Source organism: Microcaecilia unicolor, chromosome 10 (assembly GCF_901765095.1).
Source record: "Microcaecilia unicolor chromosome 10, aMicUni1.1, whole genome shotgun sequence".
Taxonomy (NCBI): Eukaryota; Metazoa; Chordata; class Amphibia; order Gymnophiona; family Siphonopidae; genus Microcaecilia; species Microcaecilia unicolor.
In genome coordinates, this window is record NC_044040.1 from 145970607 (window position 1) to 145989763 (window position 19157).

Here is a 19157-nt window from a genome sequence, read left to right on the forward strand (position 1 = left end):
TTGTAGAGTTTTTCTTCACCTCCGGGCACAGCAACACGAAGATGAAAAATCACCGTGTCACCTCTTTGACGCGGAGAAAAAAAAACTGAGGAGTGTGTCCTCGCGGCGGGCGGGAAAAGGGACGCGCGCATGCGCACTGCATCCGCCCGCACGACGAGGGACATTTTTTCATTTTGATGAAGACTTTGCTAGAAAGTCCTCCGGGCGACGTGACGTCACCCATATGTGAGACTATCGTCCTGCTTGTCTCTGGAGAATTTTCTTTACGGGAAGGGGATGGACATAGAGGAAATATGTGGGTCATCACGCCCACCCAGTCCACCCCCAGGCCCACCCAAAAATTGAGGTCTGGCTACGCTACTATATCCTTTTCATTATTGCAGTTCGTTTTCCTTCATTAATGTTATTTGAAATTATTAAACCGCTCTAATAGTTTCTCGCCTGAGTGGTATTTTAAGTATTCAATAAACTTGAAACTTTAACTTGATCTTTTGCCGCAAGTAATCTCAGTGTCCAAATCAAACGGCTTTAATTTCCTGCGTAGCCGGTAGGGGTCGTTCTTTGACCGGGCTGCAGTTCCCCTGGCTGCCGCTGGGTGCCGCTGGCCGGCTGTGGGCTGCCCTCTCGGAGCAGCATGGCGGCGACAGCAGCCGGTCATTCGCTGTCCTGCTCCGATGCGCAGCCTACGAGTCCGGCTGCCGCGCCACTGCCGGACGAGTCCTCGGACAGTGAACCCGAGCAGGAGCCCGGCTCTCCGCAGAAACTCATCCGCAAGGTGTCTACCTCGGGCCAGATCCGCCAGAAGGTGAGTTCGTGGCGGGTTGGGCCGTGGCCGCAGTCCCAGCCTCGGTGTTTCCTGGCGACTCGTGCCCGGGAGACTCGGGTGAGCTGCTTCTGGGTGCCGGCACGATGTCTCCCTTTCTCTACCCCCCCGACCCTGAGGGGAGCTCCGAGGTTGTTCAGTGGAAGCCCGGAGGGACTGCAGCCCTGTGTCCCGGGGGCTCCATACACCGCTGTCCTATCAGAGATGTCACTTCTATACCTTCTTCCTGACATGGCACACAAACACTTGCAGATGCAATTAACTTCCAACTAAAGATAGAGGCAAGAAAGTTCACGTAGTACGGGATTGCACCCACATGCAGTTTCTATTATATTCTTTCATTTTGCTTACATGCGTGTCTCACACCTTCACACATCGTAGTAAATAGTATAGGGCTTCTGATCCGAGGTGTTTATAAATTGCAAATGTTATTTTGCATGCAGGTGTTTTGGAGGTTACCGAAAACAGGCATTTGTCAGTGTTAATTCAAATGTTTTAAAAATGGTGAAGACCTTATATAGGAAGAGAGAGAGAGAGGGCTGTTTGTTGGGGGGGGAATCTTGTTGGCCAGACTGGATGGACCGTACAGGTCTTTATCTGCTGTCATCTACTATGTTACTAGGTGTGGTGCAATGTGTGCACATAGCTGACTTGAAGCAGCTTGCAGTGGTAGGGAAGCTAGGGGTGCACTCCACATCCTGCTCCCACGCTCCCTGATCCCCTAAGTTACACAGCTACTCCCACCTTTTCTGATCTCCTGGTACCTCCTTCACCTTGCCTGCCTGCCACCACCACCACCCAGTTTCCAGCCCCCCCCCCCCCCCCCCACTCACGAATGTACATACCCTATATCCTCTCCAATCCTCATATTCTCGTTCTCTTTTACATAAGAACATACGCATTGCCATATTGGGACAGACCAAAGGTCCATCAAACCCAGTACTCTGTTTCCAACAGTGGCCAATCCAGGTCACAAGTACCTGCCAAGATCCCAGAATAGTAAAACAGATTTTATGCAGCTTATTCTAGAAATAAGCAGTGTTACACATGTCCATCTTAATAATGCCTTATTGCCTTATGGACTTTTCTTTTACGAAATTATCCAAGTCCATTGATCGTTATTAAATTTTGGGGGTTTGCCAGGTTCTTGGGGCCTGGATTGGCCGCTGTCAGAGACAGAGTACTGGGCTTGATGGGCCTTTGGTCTTTTCCCAGTGTGGCAGTGCTTTTGTACTTATGTAAACCCTGCTAAGCTAACTGCTTTTAGCACATTCTTCTGGCAATGAATTTCAGAGTTTAATTACACGTTGACTGAAGAAATATTTATATTTTCTCCAGTTTGTTTTAAATGTACTACTTAGTTTCATTGCGTGCCCCTAGTCCTAGTATTTTTGAAAAGAGTAAACAAGCAATTCACATCTACCCGTTCCACGCCACTCATTATTTTATAGACCTCTTTCATATCTCCCCTCAGCCATTTCTTCTCCAAGCTGAAGAGCCTTAGCTGCTTTACCCTTTCCTCATAGGGAAGTCGTCCCCCTCACAGATACCCCCCTCCATATTCCCTCACTATGTTCCCTGCAGTCCTCTTACAATCTTGATCCCTTTATTCACACACAGGCCTAAAATAAAATATGTCCTCAGTATTGATCTTTTCTCTCCAGAGACTCTCTGACCAAACTCATCTTATTCCTAACACAGATCTTCTCTTCCCATTTTGAACTTAAGCCAGTCTGTTGCTGCATTTCTCTCCTTCCCCATTGACTGCTGATCTCAGTTTGGTAGTTTAAGACCAGCAGCAGTAGCTTCTTGGGCTGCTTCCACTTCCCTTGCAACCTGGGGCCACAGTGTTGCATTGACAAGCTTTAAACTGCACAATGCAAAACAAAATACTTGGACCCAAGCTGAAAGGGAAAAGAAAGCGACATGAGCATTATGGCGGCTGGTTTTAAAATGACCTAATTAGGATTTAACATCAGAGCTTCACCAAGCAGAAGTATTGTAGGTTTTTTTTTTTTTTGTTATAACCGAAAATCAACAGACTCACATTATGTATGTTATGTAGACCCTCTTCTTCATCATGTCTTCTCATGTCACAATTACAGGGTTATTAACAATAACCATGTTATTAAGGGACATGCTGATTCAGTCCTGGTTTTAGCTCATTGTGTGCATGGAGATGTAGTGTCAGACATTGGCTGATAACTTTTGCCTAGCTGACGCTGAATTAAACACGGGGGAAATGTCCTTGAGACAGCCCATTATGGGCGAAACGTACGTCGGACGTTTCATCCCCTGAATCCGACAAAAATAAAAGATAAGTGCTGATTTAAATGAATATATATATAACAGTGACTTAATAATTTGAATAATTAAGAACCAATGAAGAATTGGATAATCGTCTTCTAGTTATCAGATGAACGATTTTGAATACTGAGGTTCAAAAATAAAATATTTCAAATACTGTGTAGATATCCTGCATAAAATCAAACATCTATTGAATGGTGTATCAGATATATTACTCAAGAAGATACAAAGGGAACTAAACCAGATAATTAGAATATTTGGAGGTGTCAGACATTGGGCCATTCTGGGATCCTGGTAAAATCCAGTTACCAGTTGCTGTCCTTTATCCAGATAGTTAAAAGATTGACAGACTGAATATCGCCTCTAATTGGGTCACTCCAAGTGCCACCTTAGCACTACCCCCAAGACCACCATGACAGTATCTGGATAGTGTCTGGACATTCAATTCTAATTTTCAGAGGCATTATCCATCTGAAAATTCATGGCTGGCCCCAGTGAGTGGCACCTATGTGGACAGAAGTCTCTCCTGCCTGGATAAGTGCCACTGATTATCAATGCTTTTTTATTTTATAAGATCAATTGTTCTGATATTTCTCAACTCCCACATTATGGTTGGCCAGGAAAGCTTGAGATTAATGAGGATAATGGCATAAGTTTTTCCTGGAATACCCCCTAGTTAGGTACTTTCCTCCCCAGTGGTAACATCCAGTGCTCATTATGTAGCTATAAGATGTTTGACAAAACTGGGTTTTTTTAAAACCTGAAGTCCATTTGGATTTTATGATTCTATTTATTATAGTAGGTATTTGAAATCTTTTATGTATGATTTTAATTTTGTTGTTTTTTGTTTGTACTGTATTGCTGCCTGGAGAACTGGTTTGGCTAAGCAGTTTATAAATGTCTGGATAAAATTAAAATGTATGCAGTGGGATAAAACCAGGGCTGAATTATCTTGTTTCTTATGACAGAATTGTTGACTCCCAGTACACTTATATCCATCATATCAGGTTGGGAAGTTTCAGTATTGCAAACAACCCACCCTTTGCTCCCTTGGGAGCGGAGTCAAGGGGAGAGGTAATTTGGATAAAGGAAGCCTGACTGAGTGACACAGGCTATATAGCTTGCTGGTTCCAATCTGGCTTCTTAACTGCTCAGAAATCAACTTGGTGGGGGCAAGGTACCTTCCAGTAGAGCCATGGGTAAAAGTGTCACTACTTGTGGTTATGATTTAGATTATTAGAAATTTTGATGGCAAGACATGGTTGACGGGTTGGATTGGGTGTTGGATATGCTCATCTAGAGAAAGAGAGAGTAAGAACACAAAAATTGATGTGGATAAGAGCAGATATTCCATGAGCAGTCAAACTTCTACAGCTGGGAATTATGAGTGAGCTGGACAGATCTGTTGGTCCTTATCTGTTGTCATCTACTCTTATTCCTGTATCATATTCTTTATATTGTGCTTGTGTGTTAGACTCTTACTCTCATTTCACAATTTATATGCGCTGTTGCTTAGTTTCCCCACACATGGAGGGGCATTTTGATATGACGTCTAAATCTGACTTTGGATGTTTTGCTGAAAACGTCCAAAAATCCAGTAGCGAACATAGCTGTTTTCGAATCTGAAAAATGTCTTTTTTTTTTTTTTTTTTCTTTCGAAAATGGTCATTTGCTACACGTCGTACTCAGTGTGTCTATCTTTTTGGACCGTTTTTGGGGAAAAAAATGCCCATGTAAAACGCACAAAATCAAGCCATTGGGGTGTAGGAGGAGCCAGCATTCTTAGTAGACTAGTCACAAAGACATCCCAGCAGAGCAGTGGGGCACCCTGGGTGTGTGTGTGTGTGTGGGGGGGGGGGGGGGGGGGGGGGCACTGCAGAGGACTTCACATGAAAGATCCCAGGTATGCATTTCACAATTACCCCCTTATATTTTATGGGGAGCCCTCTAAAACCCACCCAAAGCTGACTGTATCCAATTATACACCACTACAATAGCCCTTGTGTCTGCAGGTGTCACCTATATATAGGTACAGTAGGTTTTGGAGAGCTCACACTTTCTACTACAAGTGTACTAGTTAGAGTGGGATATGAGTCTGGGTCCCCTTCTCTACAGTCCACTGCATCGACCACTAGGCCACTCCAGGAACCTGCTTGCTGCTCTAATAGGACTGGCCATAACATCTGAAGCTGTCATAGAACCTGGCATATACTGTTTCTTTTATATCTTTGGGGAGTGGGAGGGGGTCAGTGACCACTGGGGGAGTAAGGGTGAGTCATGCCGTAATCCCTCCAGTGGTCATTTGGGACATCTCGTTGTGACTTGGGTGCTATTAAACCAGGTCTAATTCAAAACGTCTAAGCTTTAGCTCTGGACATTTTTGCTTTGTTCCATTAACAAAAATCCAAGTGTTAGGAACGCCCAAATCCCGCCTCCAACACGCCCCTTTGTCATTTGAACGCACTGCAGATGAACTGCATAGAAAAACATCTTAAAATGGGTTTTGGAAATAGTGATTTGGACCTTTTGGCAAATAAAACATCCAAAGTCTGCTTTGTGCCGCTTTTTGGATATTTTTCTGTTTTGAAAATGAGCCTTTAAATCACACAATGTCATACAATTCTCTTAATATCTTAGCAAATAAATCATGATGGCAATCTTGTCCCTTACGTCCCTCAAAAGGCACTTCAGTCCTTACTACCTTATGTTTCTTTAAAAAGTACTCGACAGAGACCTTTTGCTTACAAAGTTATGGAATTCTCTACCCTGAATGTCTGTAAATTAGTAAATGCAGGATTATTTCCATTGTAAGACTGATATGAGTGGAAATCTATAGTGGATATTACATATTTTATTGCAAAGATCCAATGTTTATCAAATATGCAGTTTTTAGAGACAGGCTGAATAAGGTGAGGTGAGGCTATGGGGTTGTATTTTAAATTTAAAAAAATTGTACTATATTTTGATTGCTATGTTGATGTATTGTTCTACGCTTTGTAGAATTTTGATTAAAGTATGTTTATTATCAACTTTATCAAATATGTAAATACATTTTGAATAGCCTGTATAGTTTTTCTGTGAAAATAGCTCTCAAAATATGTGAGTACAAAAGTGCTTCTGTACTTTATACTTGATATTTTTGCAGGCAGCAGAATGGAGATGACAAACTGCATGTACATGTGAAATTCCAACTGTACACGTGTTTACTTCTTTGATCTAAATAGAGCCCTGGGAATGGGTGTAATATGTGGCTGAAAGGATAGCCGCCGAGAGAGGGGGCGGGGAGGCAAAATTCCACGGGCCTACAGGGAGGGCCTGGCGCAGGGGTCTCTCTCTCTCTCTCCTGCTCCTGATGGGACCTGGGTGATCACGTGGAGGAGTGGCCTAGTGGTTAGGGTGGTGGACTTTGGTCCTGGGGAACTGAGTTCAATTCCCGGCACAGGCAGCTCCTTGTGACTCTGGGCAAGTCACTTAACCCTCCATTGCCTGCCGCAGTGAGCCTGCCATGAGTGGGAAAGCACGGGGTACAAATGTAACTAAAATGAAAAATAAAATCCCGACAGGAGCAGTAGTGAGAACTCCAGCACTGGCCCTCCCCTTGCATTGCCTGCCTAGAAGCTGCTGGGCCCTCAGGCTGCGCATGCTCATTTTTGAGACTGAGCATTTGTGACCTAAGGAAAGCAGCCACAGGGCCAGGCAATGATGGGCAGAGGAAGGAGCCGCGCTGCCTGCAGTTGGCGGGGCCAGCCAAGGTACTGCGGTAGGGAGGGATGGGGGGGGGGGGGGGGGGGGCGGCGATGATGATTCTGTCTGGCAGCGGTGGCCCGGGCCCGGCTCAGTCTCTTGGCGGCCCTGGCTGAAAGTATGTGTGTTGTGAAAGCCCTTGTGTGCTTTGCCCTACATTGAAAGGAACAGCTTTCAATAAGGGCATCTTAACCAGGTAACCTCTTATGGGGTCAATATTCAGTTTGTGGTGATCAGCATTTTTTAAAGTGCTGGCTGCCACTATCTAAATTAGAGCTGGATATTTAATGTTATTGTTAATACTTTAGAATTATGGATGAAAAAGCATACATTGAAATTAAATTCAGAGCAGACCAAATTTTTATTAGTTAGTCGTTCTCCAGATTCAGATGAGAAAAGTATTGCGATAAATAGATATCATTTCAATTTGCTTCCCATATTCAAGTATTAGGAATTTGGTTAGATAATAAGTTACCTTGGATCATCAGATTTGAAACTTAGGGCCCTGTTTACTAAGCAGCGTTATAGGCGCATTAACGTCTTTAATGCATGTTAACTGTTACGTGCTTATAATATTCCTATAGGCGCCTACATAGTTAACGCGTGTGCTAATTGTAGGCGCGTTAAAAACGCTAATTCTAAAAACGCTAAAAAGGGCTTACTCAGAAATTATTCTTCATAATGCGTGATTTGTAAAGAATTCAGAAATATTTTCACCGGGACCAGTTTTGTCTAATAGTACAGTCGCTGGTCTTAAATTCGCTAGACTATTGTAATATCATTTACATGGGAGTTTCTAACAAACTACTGAAGAGACATCATAGCATTCAAAATGTAGCATTACGATTTGGTTTTCTCACTGAAAAAATGTGACATTGTTTATTTGTATTACAAACAGTTGCACTGGTTCCCAGTTCAAGCGAGGGTTCAATATGCATTTTTCTGCTTTATATACAAGATACTTTATGGCTTAGCTCCATAGTACCTTCTGGATCACATAGTCTAGAGAACTTGCTCTCTTTTCATATTTCCATGTTTAAAAAATATTAAGGGACCCTTTTATTAAGCCATGGCAAAAAGTGGCCTGTGGCAGTGCGAGCACGTCTTTTGGGTGCACGCCTGGCCAGTTTTTACCGCATCCTGGAAAAAGGGCCTTTTTTAATGGGCTGGAAAATGGATATGCGGCAAAATAAAAACCAGTTTGTGTCCATTTTCAGCCTGAGACCTTACTGCCATCCATTGACTTAGCGGTAAGGTCTCACGCGCTACCCGGACTGTAGGCATAGTAAGCGCCACGCAGTAGAAACTATTTTCTACCGTGTGTTTTCAGCATGCGCCAAATTCAGAATTACAGCCCGAGGCACACGGTAGCCAGGTGGTAATGCCGATTTGGCACACAGGCCCTTACACACCTTTGTAAAAAGGTCCCTAAGAGAACTAGGTTATTAGATAATCTCTTCTCATATCTGGCATCTAGCTTAGAGAAAGAAATTCAAACTTTGTTGATTATTGGTGACAAGTTATAATCAGTTCCATAAGCAGATTAAAACTTACCTATTTTAAAGATTGGTCCTGAATTATAGTGATCACTAGACTGATTTGTTTCATTTCTTTTTAATTTAATTTTAAGGATTATATTTCCAGGTAATGTCCTGCTTCTTGAATCATGTAATCCGCATTGAACCGCAAAGTATATGATGGAGTATAAATTTATTGTTAATGTTAATGCTGGACCATGTCTGGGCACTGACATTGAATATTTGGGTCTGTGGCGGCACCCAGAAGTTATGTGGCTGATATTCAGTGCTGTACCTGCATAACTAACCAGGCAAAGTTAGGTATCTTCTGCTTGGAAAAGAGACGGCTGAGGGGGGATACGATTGAGGTCTACAAAATCCTGAGTGATGTGGAGCAGGTGGAGGTAAATCGATTTTTCATACATTCAAAAAGTACAAAGACCAGAGGACGCTCAATGAAATTGCATGGGAATACTTTTAAAACATATAGGAGGAAATGTATTTTCACGCAAAGAATAGTTAAGCTCTGAAACTTGTTTAAAAAAAAGGTTGGACAAGTTCCTGGTGGAAAAGTCCATAGACTGTTATTGAGATGGACATAGAGGAAGCCACTGCTGGCCCTGGGATTGGTAGCATGGAATGGTGCTGCTAATTGAATTTCTGTCAGGTACTTGTGACCTGAATTGGTCACTGCTGGAAGCAGGATACTGAACTAGATGGACCATTGGTCTGACCCAGTATGGCTATTCTTATGTTCTTATATTCTGGGACCTCCCTGTCACCACTCCTGGACAGCCTGGTGCTTCCAAGACAACGTCAAGGCAGACAGAGCCAATATTCCGTGGCGCTGCCTGGTTAAGTGCCAGTGAATATCGGTGGCTGGCCAGCTCAATGTGATTTAAGTGGGCAGAATCACTCTTTTCCACTAAAACCACACTGAATTGCTACCCTTAGGTATCCCACTAAATTCCATTGAGAACTATCTGCACCGTATATTTTCACCTCATATAATATAGTGACCCTAAAATTCACATTGCAGATCCTCTTCATTATTTTTCATGTGACTACAACAAGCAATGGCAGAAAAAGTACAAAGTAAAGTTGAATGTTGGGATTTGACAGCCAGTAGATCACATCTGGGCCAGCTAAGGGGCCGTTTTACAAGATGCAGGAAAAAGGGCCCTGCGCTGGTGGCGGGGGTTGTTTTTCCCATACATCAGGGCCCTTTTAAAAAGCCCCCAGCACACATGGCCAGGCGGTAAGAAAACTCTTACTGCATGGCCATGCGATGGGAAGCCCTTACCGCTACCCATTGCGCCCAGTGCTCGATTACCGCCGGGTTACCGCCATGCAAGCCATTTCCAGGGGTTTTCTTTTTCTCCTGGAAATGGCGTGCACTTAGGGCGGGACTACCGGCAGCAGTCTCAGAAGAGCGAGCGGTAAGCCCGGGCTGGGCTTACAGACGCCCTGTAAAAGGGCCCCTAAGTGACTTGTATCAGTTCCTCCATGAGATGCAAGATCAGGGCAGGAGTTTGCACAGTGGCTCACTGATTGCACTTCTCTACAATATTTATTTATTTAGATTTTGCTCACACCTTTTCAGTAGTAGGTCAAGGTGAGTTACATTCAGGTACACTGAATATTTCCCTTTCCCCGGAGGGCTCACAATCTAAGTTTGTACCTGAAGCAATGGAGGGTTAAGGACTTGCCCAAGATCACAAGGAGCAGCAGTGGGATTTGAACCGGCCACCTCTGGATTGCAAGACCGGTGCTCTAACCACTAGGCCACTCCTCCACTCCGCAGTATGCAATTTAGGGAATCTCTTAAGCCATTTGCTCAAAAGGAGACACTTCTTCCATGTCCTGCACACAAGTGGTTCTTGAGGTCCAGTATTTGTGTTACAGGCAGCTGATGATAACTTCTGCAGACCAGACTTTGCATCAGCATCCAGACTGTTTAATGAAAGCTTAAATGTAACCAGAGAAGTTTTCTTAGCTTGAGCCTACATATTGGTGGTTTTGCAGTGTCGTCATACAGCCATGAGCATTTTGTTATTCTCAGAATAGCAGCAATCATGGAAACAATATAGATTTTAGAGAACCACAATATTCACATGGCAGTGTTCCTCTGTGCATTGATGTCAGGCATGAAGGCTTTGGCACCAAACAGGAGCATAGTATTCAGATGTATAGCATATCAAAGCCTGGGTTGATTTATTGAGTACAGAGGCTTCACTCCACCATGATATTTGTTTTTAGTTATAAATCTTTACATAAATAATCATAAAACCAAATATCAAAAAAATTAAACAAAACACTAATACCCCTGTTTACTAAGCCACACACTAATGCTGACACAGCCCGTTCACTTTGAATGGGCTGTGTCGGCATTGCCGCGCAGCTTAGTAAACAGGGAGGTAAGTAATCATAAATATTCAAAGGGCTTTCATATAATAAATAAAGCTATATGCAAATTCACAGACCAAGCATACATAATTTCAATACTACTCATAATTGATCTAATTTAAACCCCTTACTCCACATAATCCTGATAGATATTAATTGTAAAAACCCAGCATGCAAATGTCCAGCCAATAAAACACACTTTCACTGAGCGATGAAGGGGTGCTGAGTATTTGCTTTTTTATGTTGGGTGTTTTTGCTGTTTAATGATATCAGTTTCTTTTAGGCTTTCTGACTACTTGTTTATTTTTATTGTCTTTTTTGTTGGATTGTGATGTTTGCTTATATTATTCTTTGACTTTTATTTTTTTGTGTTTTTGTTATTCACTCTGTGCTATCATTTCTTAAAAGGATGGGATATAAGTATTGTTAAATTAAAATTAACTAGTGCTTTGAAAGATGAGATATTTCAGCATGCTTTTCTGAAATGTTTTTCTTTGTCAATGTCTCATTGTAAGGAGGATCTATGCAGGTGGCAGAGCCTGTGAGTGCTCCTTGATTCTCTGCTATAGCCCCCACCAGGTCCAGGTCCACATCTAGGACCAGTCCAAGCAGTTTGTTACACCAAGAATGTCAAGGTGAACGGAGGAAGCAATGAGGGAGTAGATTTGCGAAAGCTTACATTCTGGGGATGGCCCTTTTTTATTTTTAGTTCAGATATCTTTATATAATTTTATAAAAGAACACAACCAATATTGAAACATTAATACACTATGTAATAATGACATTGCTTAGTTACAGTATTCAAATCATGCCGTGTGTTTATCTGATGACCAGAGAACACGATATTTATGAGTAATTTCCTTTTTTCTGCTGCCACCATCAAACATACCAAATGTCAGTGCGTAAGCCAGTTAAGAATCATGTTATCTTTCCAGTCAGAGAATATCATTTAATCTATAGTAAAATTAACCATAAAAAGATTTGTGATTCATTTTTGGGAAGGGCTGTTTGCAATGCTAGTGCCTTCCACACCATCATTTTTTTTTTTGTCATCAAGTTTTATTGTTACAGTTTCCTTCCCAATTTCCCCCTTCCCCCCCTTTTGTACTGCCTTTAACATAATCCTTGTACAAGAATAGAACAGTATACAACAATGAACATTACACGCTATCTGCAATTTCCAAGAATAATAACTTGTATTTGTATCGTGGTTCCACACCATCATTTTATATGATGTTTCACTGAGGCGAAAAATGTCCGATATTCAGCTCCACATGCCAGACCAGAATCCACTAAGGTTTGAACAGTGTAAGAATATGTGCGAAAGGGTCCCTGCTATTGACTAGGTGGCGGCTTGCATCAGCTGGCTTGAGTATGCTGAAGGGGGCACAATTATGACATTCAGGGGCTGAGTTACAAAGATTGCCGTTAAGTACAACAGCCGCAGATGAACATGCCGATTTGCAAACAGTGGCCAGTGCACAAAGAAAATCGCATGCAAATGTTGATACACGGAAATTCTGTGAAAGAGAGTGCCTAGCATATGCGCACAACAGTGGGGGATTGTAAGAGTCCATGTTCTGCGCATGCCCAGGAATCGCTGCTGCATGCTCTGCTGGTGAGCCAGTGTGGAATTGCTATAAAGTGAAAAAGACTTATTGCCCCAGAAAAGTCTTATGTGCTCATTTATAGAGACAGGAAGCCGGTTTCTCACACAGGGCCAGAACGAGCGGCAGCACGGAGGAATTGAAGGAAACAAATTTTCTACCTGGCTGCGATCGGTCTATAAGGGATGAAGGGACACTAGAACAACCTGAGTTCAGCTAAATAACTTATCCCAATTTATTTAAAAAATACTTTCTTCAGACAAGTTGCTATATTAATCAGATAAGTTCCCTCTATCTCCCTCCTCTTTTTCCTTTAAGGACAGCTCCAAACCTAGCACATGAAAGGTAGGTACTCCTTTCAGTGCATCACATGGAATTCTCATTTTAATAATGATGAGCTTATTGTAATACCTTTGCATAGAGATCAGTAGCTGCTACAGGAACGGTAAAAGGAATGCAGAACCCCTTTGTGCATTAGAAGTTAAATAACATTTGCTTTAGACTGGCTACAATCAGTCTAAAGCAAACATTGCAAGCATGGTAAGCTTTATGCATCTGCCCCTGAGAGAGTAGTGTTCCCTAATGACCACTTATAATGCTGGGTCTAGGCCTTGTTCCGATGGTGCCAAGTCCTTGAGTTATAATCTTTGATTTTGGTACAGAATTTTGCCATAATGAAATCGTATGTCCTAGTAACAGCATGGTCCAGAATTGCGCTACATTGGATGAACAAAACCTTTTCCATTGCACACTTGTAAATAATAATGCTAAGGTCCCAAGTATGAAGACGGAGGGGAATAATCGAACGGGGACGACCATCTCTAAGGGCGCCCATCTGTAAGGATGGCACCGTGAAGGGGCAGGGAAACCTGTATTATCGAAACAAGATGGGCGTCCATCTTTCGTTTCGATAATACGGTCGGGGACGTCCAAATCTCCACATTTAGGTTGACCTTAGAGATGGTTGACCTTAGAGATGGTTGTCCCCGGTTTTCGGCTTTAATGGAAACCGAGGACGCCCATCTCAAAAACAACCAAATCCAAGCCATTTGGTTGTGGGAGGAGTCAGCATTCGTAGTGCACTGGTCCCTCTCACATGCCAGGACACCAACCGGGCACCCTAGGGGGCACTGTAGTGGACTTCAGAAATTGCTCCCAGGTGCATAGCTCCTTTACCTTGGGTGCTGAGCCCCCCAACCCCCTCCCCCCAAAACCCACTCCCCACAACTGTAGACCACTACCATAGCCCTAAGGGGTGAAGGGGGGCACCTACATGTGGGTACAGTGGGTTTCGGGTGGGTTTTGAAGGGCTCACATTTACCAGCACAAGTGTAACAGGTAGGGAGGAGATGGGCCTGGATCCGCCTGGCTGAAGTGCACTGCTGACCCACTAAAACTGCTCCATCGACCTGCATACTGCTGTGATGGAGCTGGGTATGACATTTGAGGCTGGCAAAAGATTTTTTTTTTTTAAGGGTGGGAGGGAGTTGGTCACCACTGGGGGAGTAAGGGGAGGTCATCCCCGATTCCCTCCGGTGGTCATCTGGTCAGTTTGGGCATCTTTTTGAGGCTGGGGCGTGAAAAAAAATGGACCAAGTAAAGTCGTCCAAATGCTCATCAGGAACACCCTTCTTTTTTCCATTATAGGCCGAGGACGCCCATCTTTTAATCATGCCCCAGTCCCGCCTTTGCTATGGTGCCTACACGCCCCCTGAACTTTGGTCATCCCCGTGACGGGAAGCAGTTGAGGACACCCAAAATCGGCTTTCGATTATGCCGATTTGGACACAACCCTGAGAAAAGGACGCCTATCTCCCGATTTGGTGTCGAAAGATTGGTGCCCTTCTCTTTCGATTATGCCCTTAATAATATTTCTTATGTGTGTATGCATGTCTTTTTCCCTTGTTCTGTTTTTCTCTCTCTTTCTCTAAGTCAGTGGGTCCTAAAAGAAAAGTGCATAAGTCATTGTTAAGATAGACTTGGGGAAAATCCCCTGCTTATTTCTAGGATAAGCAGCATAAAATGTATTTGTTGTTTTGGGATCTTGCCAGGTACTTGTAACCTAGATTGGCCACTGTTGGAAACAAGATGCTGGGCTTGATGGACCTTCGTTCTGTCCCAGTATGGCAATGCTTATGCTCTTATGTTCTGTGTAATAACAAGAAAAATTGTCTCTATAAGTATCACAGATTATACAAGAGAGAACAGCACATCGGGGCTTCCTAAAACACTGGAATGTGTGGCTCTGAGACTGGGCTAATTGTGCCGTAAACATAATGGCAGCAGTACTGGGCTTTTTTCAATGCAAGCACACTAACAGCAGTGTGGGATTAAGATTGGCATAAGCATGCAGGCAAGAGCACTGGGCCTGTCTCACCATTAGCATGCTGGCAGCAGCCCTGGATAGCGCTCATTGTTAGTACAACTTGATACCTTAGCATTCTGGCTGCCTTCTGTCCCAGGGTAAATGAGCTAAAAGATCCTTTTATTCTGGAATACAACACAAACAAGCCCTGCTAATACCAGCAAGAAAAGCATTGAGAGGCTGCCATCTTCTGGATTGTGTGTTGTTTTTTTTTTAACATTTTAATTTTTTTATACTAAGGTGGTGAAGTGCTCCCAGAACACAACTTGGTACTGTCTGTCCCCGATGCAGCTCTTGTGTGGGCAAAACACTTCCAGTGTTGGGTTTGTGTTTATTCCAGAATAAAAGGATCTTTTAAGTTCAGACTCTGATCTGCTTCTTTTTCACCACCATCTTGGAGTTTGTGTATTGCCTGTCCCGTTGTTTTCCAGAGTAAATGAGACCTTGCCAAGGCTTGGCGTTTGCTGCAGCTCATACATTTGCTTGAGTCACTGAAGAACTTAATGTCCATGTCTTGGATTGCTGAAGCTGTGAAAATTGCTCAGTGGTGATGAAGATACATTAGATTGGTGCAAGGTTGCTTAGAATGCAGCCTACAATGTGTTTCATTTCTAGATGGATGTCCATCTCAGGAAGACAGTGAGTGAGGAATATGTTAGACATTCAAGTACCTGGAATGGACATTCTAGTACAGAGCTTCTTAAGCTGTATTTTTTAAATTTGGGGTTATGAGCTAGGCGGGCCTTCCATAGAGACCTAATTGGCCCTTGATTTCAGGGGCTGCACATTTTTCTGTGGCTGCGGTAATAGAGTTGTAGCCACAGAAAGTTGGTAAGCACTGTTCTAGAATAAATAAAAGCAGGGTTTGACAAATTTTCTTTGATTTCATGAGCCAGCAGGTGAAAACTCTTTTGCTGTTCGTTCCTCCGCACCATTGTCTGCACAAAACTTTATTGGTAATGGGACAGAGGTAACCCCTTGAAGTCTGCCAGAGCCCTTTAGGGCCCAATTTACTAAGCCTGTGTTCCCATTCTGTGTCTATGTAAAAGAGCTTTGAAAATCAAGCACTTAGGGCCCTAGTCTATGAAGGTTATGCTCCTAAATTATGAGCATAATCTATGCTCCAAAATTATGCTCAATTTAGGAGCATAAGATTTAGGAGCATAACCTTTGTAGACTATGGACCTTAATGTGCCACTACTACAGCCCCCCTCCCACCATTGGCTTACAGTCATCCCCTTTTTGAGATATGTTTGCCTTTTGGCTTCATGTATCACTGTGGTCCAGCCCCCAACAGTCTATTTCTCAATCCTCCTTTGCACCTTAGTCTAGCACAATATCCTGTTTCAGACAGTGGTCAATTCAAACAACACGTATCTGGCAGTATCCCAAAAAGGAGCAAGATTCCGTTCTACTAGGCCAAGGGATAAGCAATGGCTTTCCCTAAATCTACCTTTTGGACTTCAACTCCTGGAATTTGTCTAAACCAGTGGTTTCCAAACCTGGTCCTGGAGGCACCTAGCCAGTCAGGTTTTCATGAGAGGTTTATTTATTTTATTTATTTATTGGGATTTATTAACCTCCTTTATGAAGAGTTTCATTCAAGGTGGTGTACAGCAGGTACAGTTTAACATAAAACTTATAATTTTGTTAACAGCAAAACAATAACAGAATAACCATAAATACAATAAATGAGGCAAACTTGAAAAAAGTAGAGTGAAATTTAATAATAGAACTACCGTGAAACAGCATCAAAAATATACACATTTAACAGCACTGGAATTCAAAAACCAGAGATACAATACAATTGTAGCATAATATTATTGATACTGCTAATAAGCATGCATTAGAATATTCAACTTATTTTGTTGGCAAAATAAGTGGCAAAATTATTGCTGGTTAGTTGTGACTGGGGAGGCTGGTTCTGTTGTGGGGTTTGTAGTAGGCTGTTTTTAAATAGCTGCTTGGTTGAATTTGCAGCTTGTTCTATGTTTTGAGAAGAATATTGTTTTTTGGCTGCTGTTATGGCCTGGTAGTAAGTTGTCATGTGTTTCTTACAGTTGAGCCTGCCTTCATGTAGATGAGATTTTCTCCATTTTCTTTCAGGTTGACGTCCTTGACACTTAAGGATACGCGGTTCTGGGGAGAACCACGGGGAACGTTTTTTTTTAGGAACATTGCTCCTTCTTTACAGGGGCCATTTTTTCTAATGCCACGACTAAGTGTGCATTCCAAATATAAATCTGTTCTGACACTATCATAATCTTTTCATCCACATAGGAATAGGACAAGGCCTCTAGAAAATTTTCAGCAGTCATAATTCTCATGTCTCAGATTTCCTGCCAACTTTGATTGGGCCCATCTGTTTTATGTAGTTCTTAATAGAAAATTTGATTAGGAAATGATCAGTCCACGATAGGGATGTTATCTCTACACCACCAGCTTTGTGTTCCAAGATGTCAACCCCTTTGCAGAACACCAAGTCTAGCATATGGCCCTTTTCGTGAGTTGGAGATCTCGTCACCTGAATGAATCCTAGAGCTGCCATCGTATCAAGGAAGGCAGCAGTAGTGGTGTCTGGAGTTTTCGATGTGTAGGTTAAGTCTCCCGTGATCAGTAACCTAGGGTAGCTCAGGGTTACCTCAGTCAGCAGATTCAGCAGTTCTTGCACAGATGAAGTGGTGTTTTGAGGTACTCTGTAGGACATGAGCAGCCACATTGGATTGTTGTCTCTCAGATGGATTAGCAGGCAGACAGGTGGGGGATAGAGACTGCACAGTTTGTCTCACGGATCAGGACTGCTACCCCTCCACCCCGCTTCCCTCATCTTGGTTGGTGCAGAATAGTGAATCCTATGGGGCATAGTTCAGCCAGTGGTACTCCTCCGCTTTCATCCAGCCAGGTCTCAGTTATTCCCAAGATGTCTAAGTGGCATTCATTGATATCATGGATCACGAGAAATTTTTTATTGGCTGATCTGGGGTGCAGTGGAGGAAATGCATGCAAATCTCTCATGAATATTCATTGTGGATATCCTGAAAACTTGATTGGCTGGGGTGCCTACAGGACCAGGTTTAGGAGCCAGTGGTCCAAACCTTTATTTAAACACAACTACATTAACTGCTTTTACAGCATCTGGCAATGTGCTCCAGAGGTTAATATATGTTGAGTGAAAAAAATGTGCTTTAAATGTGCTACTATGAAACTTGAGTGGCCTCTAGTCTTTGTAGTTTTTGAAAGAGTAAACAAACAATTGGCTTTTACCCATTGTACTTCACCCAGGATTTTTGTAGCTCTTTCTCTTATCGTCCCTCACTGTCTCTTCTTCAAGATGAAGAGCCCTAACCCCTTTAGCCTTTTCATATATGAGAGGAGTTCCATCTCCTTAATCATTTTGGTTGCCCTTCTTTATGTCTTTTCTAATTCCACTATATCTTTTTTCAGATGCAGCAACTGGAATTACACACAGTACTCATGATATGGTCACACCATGGGGCAATACAGAGCCATTGTAATAATCTTTGTACTCGTCTGTGTTCCTTTCCTAACATTCTGTTTGTTTTTGTGGCTGCTGCTGCTTCACACAGAGCAGAAGATTTCAATATATTCTCCATAATGATTACCATTGTGGAATCTAGCATCGTGTAGCCATCATTTGGGTTATTCTTTGCAATGTGCATCACGTTTACATTTGTCTAATTAATTTCATCTACCATTTGGATACCGTCTTCCAGCCTCCCAAGGTCCTCCTGCAATTTCATAGCCACATATGATTTAACAAGTCTGAAGTAATATTGTCATCTAAAATTTGATCACTTGACTCATCATCATGTCGATTTACCTTCCTTCATTGAAAGAAGTGACCATTTATTTTAACCCTACTTTGTTTTAAGCAGTTCCTAATCCACAATGAGACAATGAGGGGCATAATCGAACGAAAATGTCTATCTCCATGGGCGTTTATCTCCGAGAACGGGTCCGTGAAGGGGCGGACCGAACCGTATTTTTGAAAAAAAATAGACGTCCATGTTTTATTCGACAATTTGTGAGCTGGGTGTTTTTGCTTTTCAGCGATAATGGAAAATGAAAGCGCCCGGCTCAAAAACGAATAAATCCAAGGCATTTGTTCGTGGGAGGGGCCAGGATTCGTAGTGCACTGGTCCCCCCTCACATGCCAGGACACCAACCGGGCACCCTAGGGGGCACTTTTACAAAAACAAAAAAAAAGGTAAAAGAGCTCCCAGGTGCATAGCACCCTTCCCTTGTGTGTTGAGCCCCTCAAATCCCCCTCAAAACCCATTGCCCACAAGTCTACACCATTACTATAGCCCTAAGGGGTGAAGGGGGGCACCTACATGTGGTTACAGTGGGTTTGGGGGGGTTGGACG

General features: G+C 42.9%; 1 protein-coding gene across 1 annotated transcript in view; it reads left to right on the top strand.

Moving 5' to 3' along the window:
- Nucleotides 1–734: 734 nt before the first annotated feature.
- DGKD (diacylglycerol kinase delta) overlaps nucleotides 735–19157 on the top strand; it is a 327912-nt gene continuing 309489 nt past the window's right edge. Inside the window, 1 exon segment of the mRNA XM_030217200.1 lies at nucleotides 735–805. The gene's annotated coding sequence lies outside the window, so the exon portion shown is untranslated.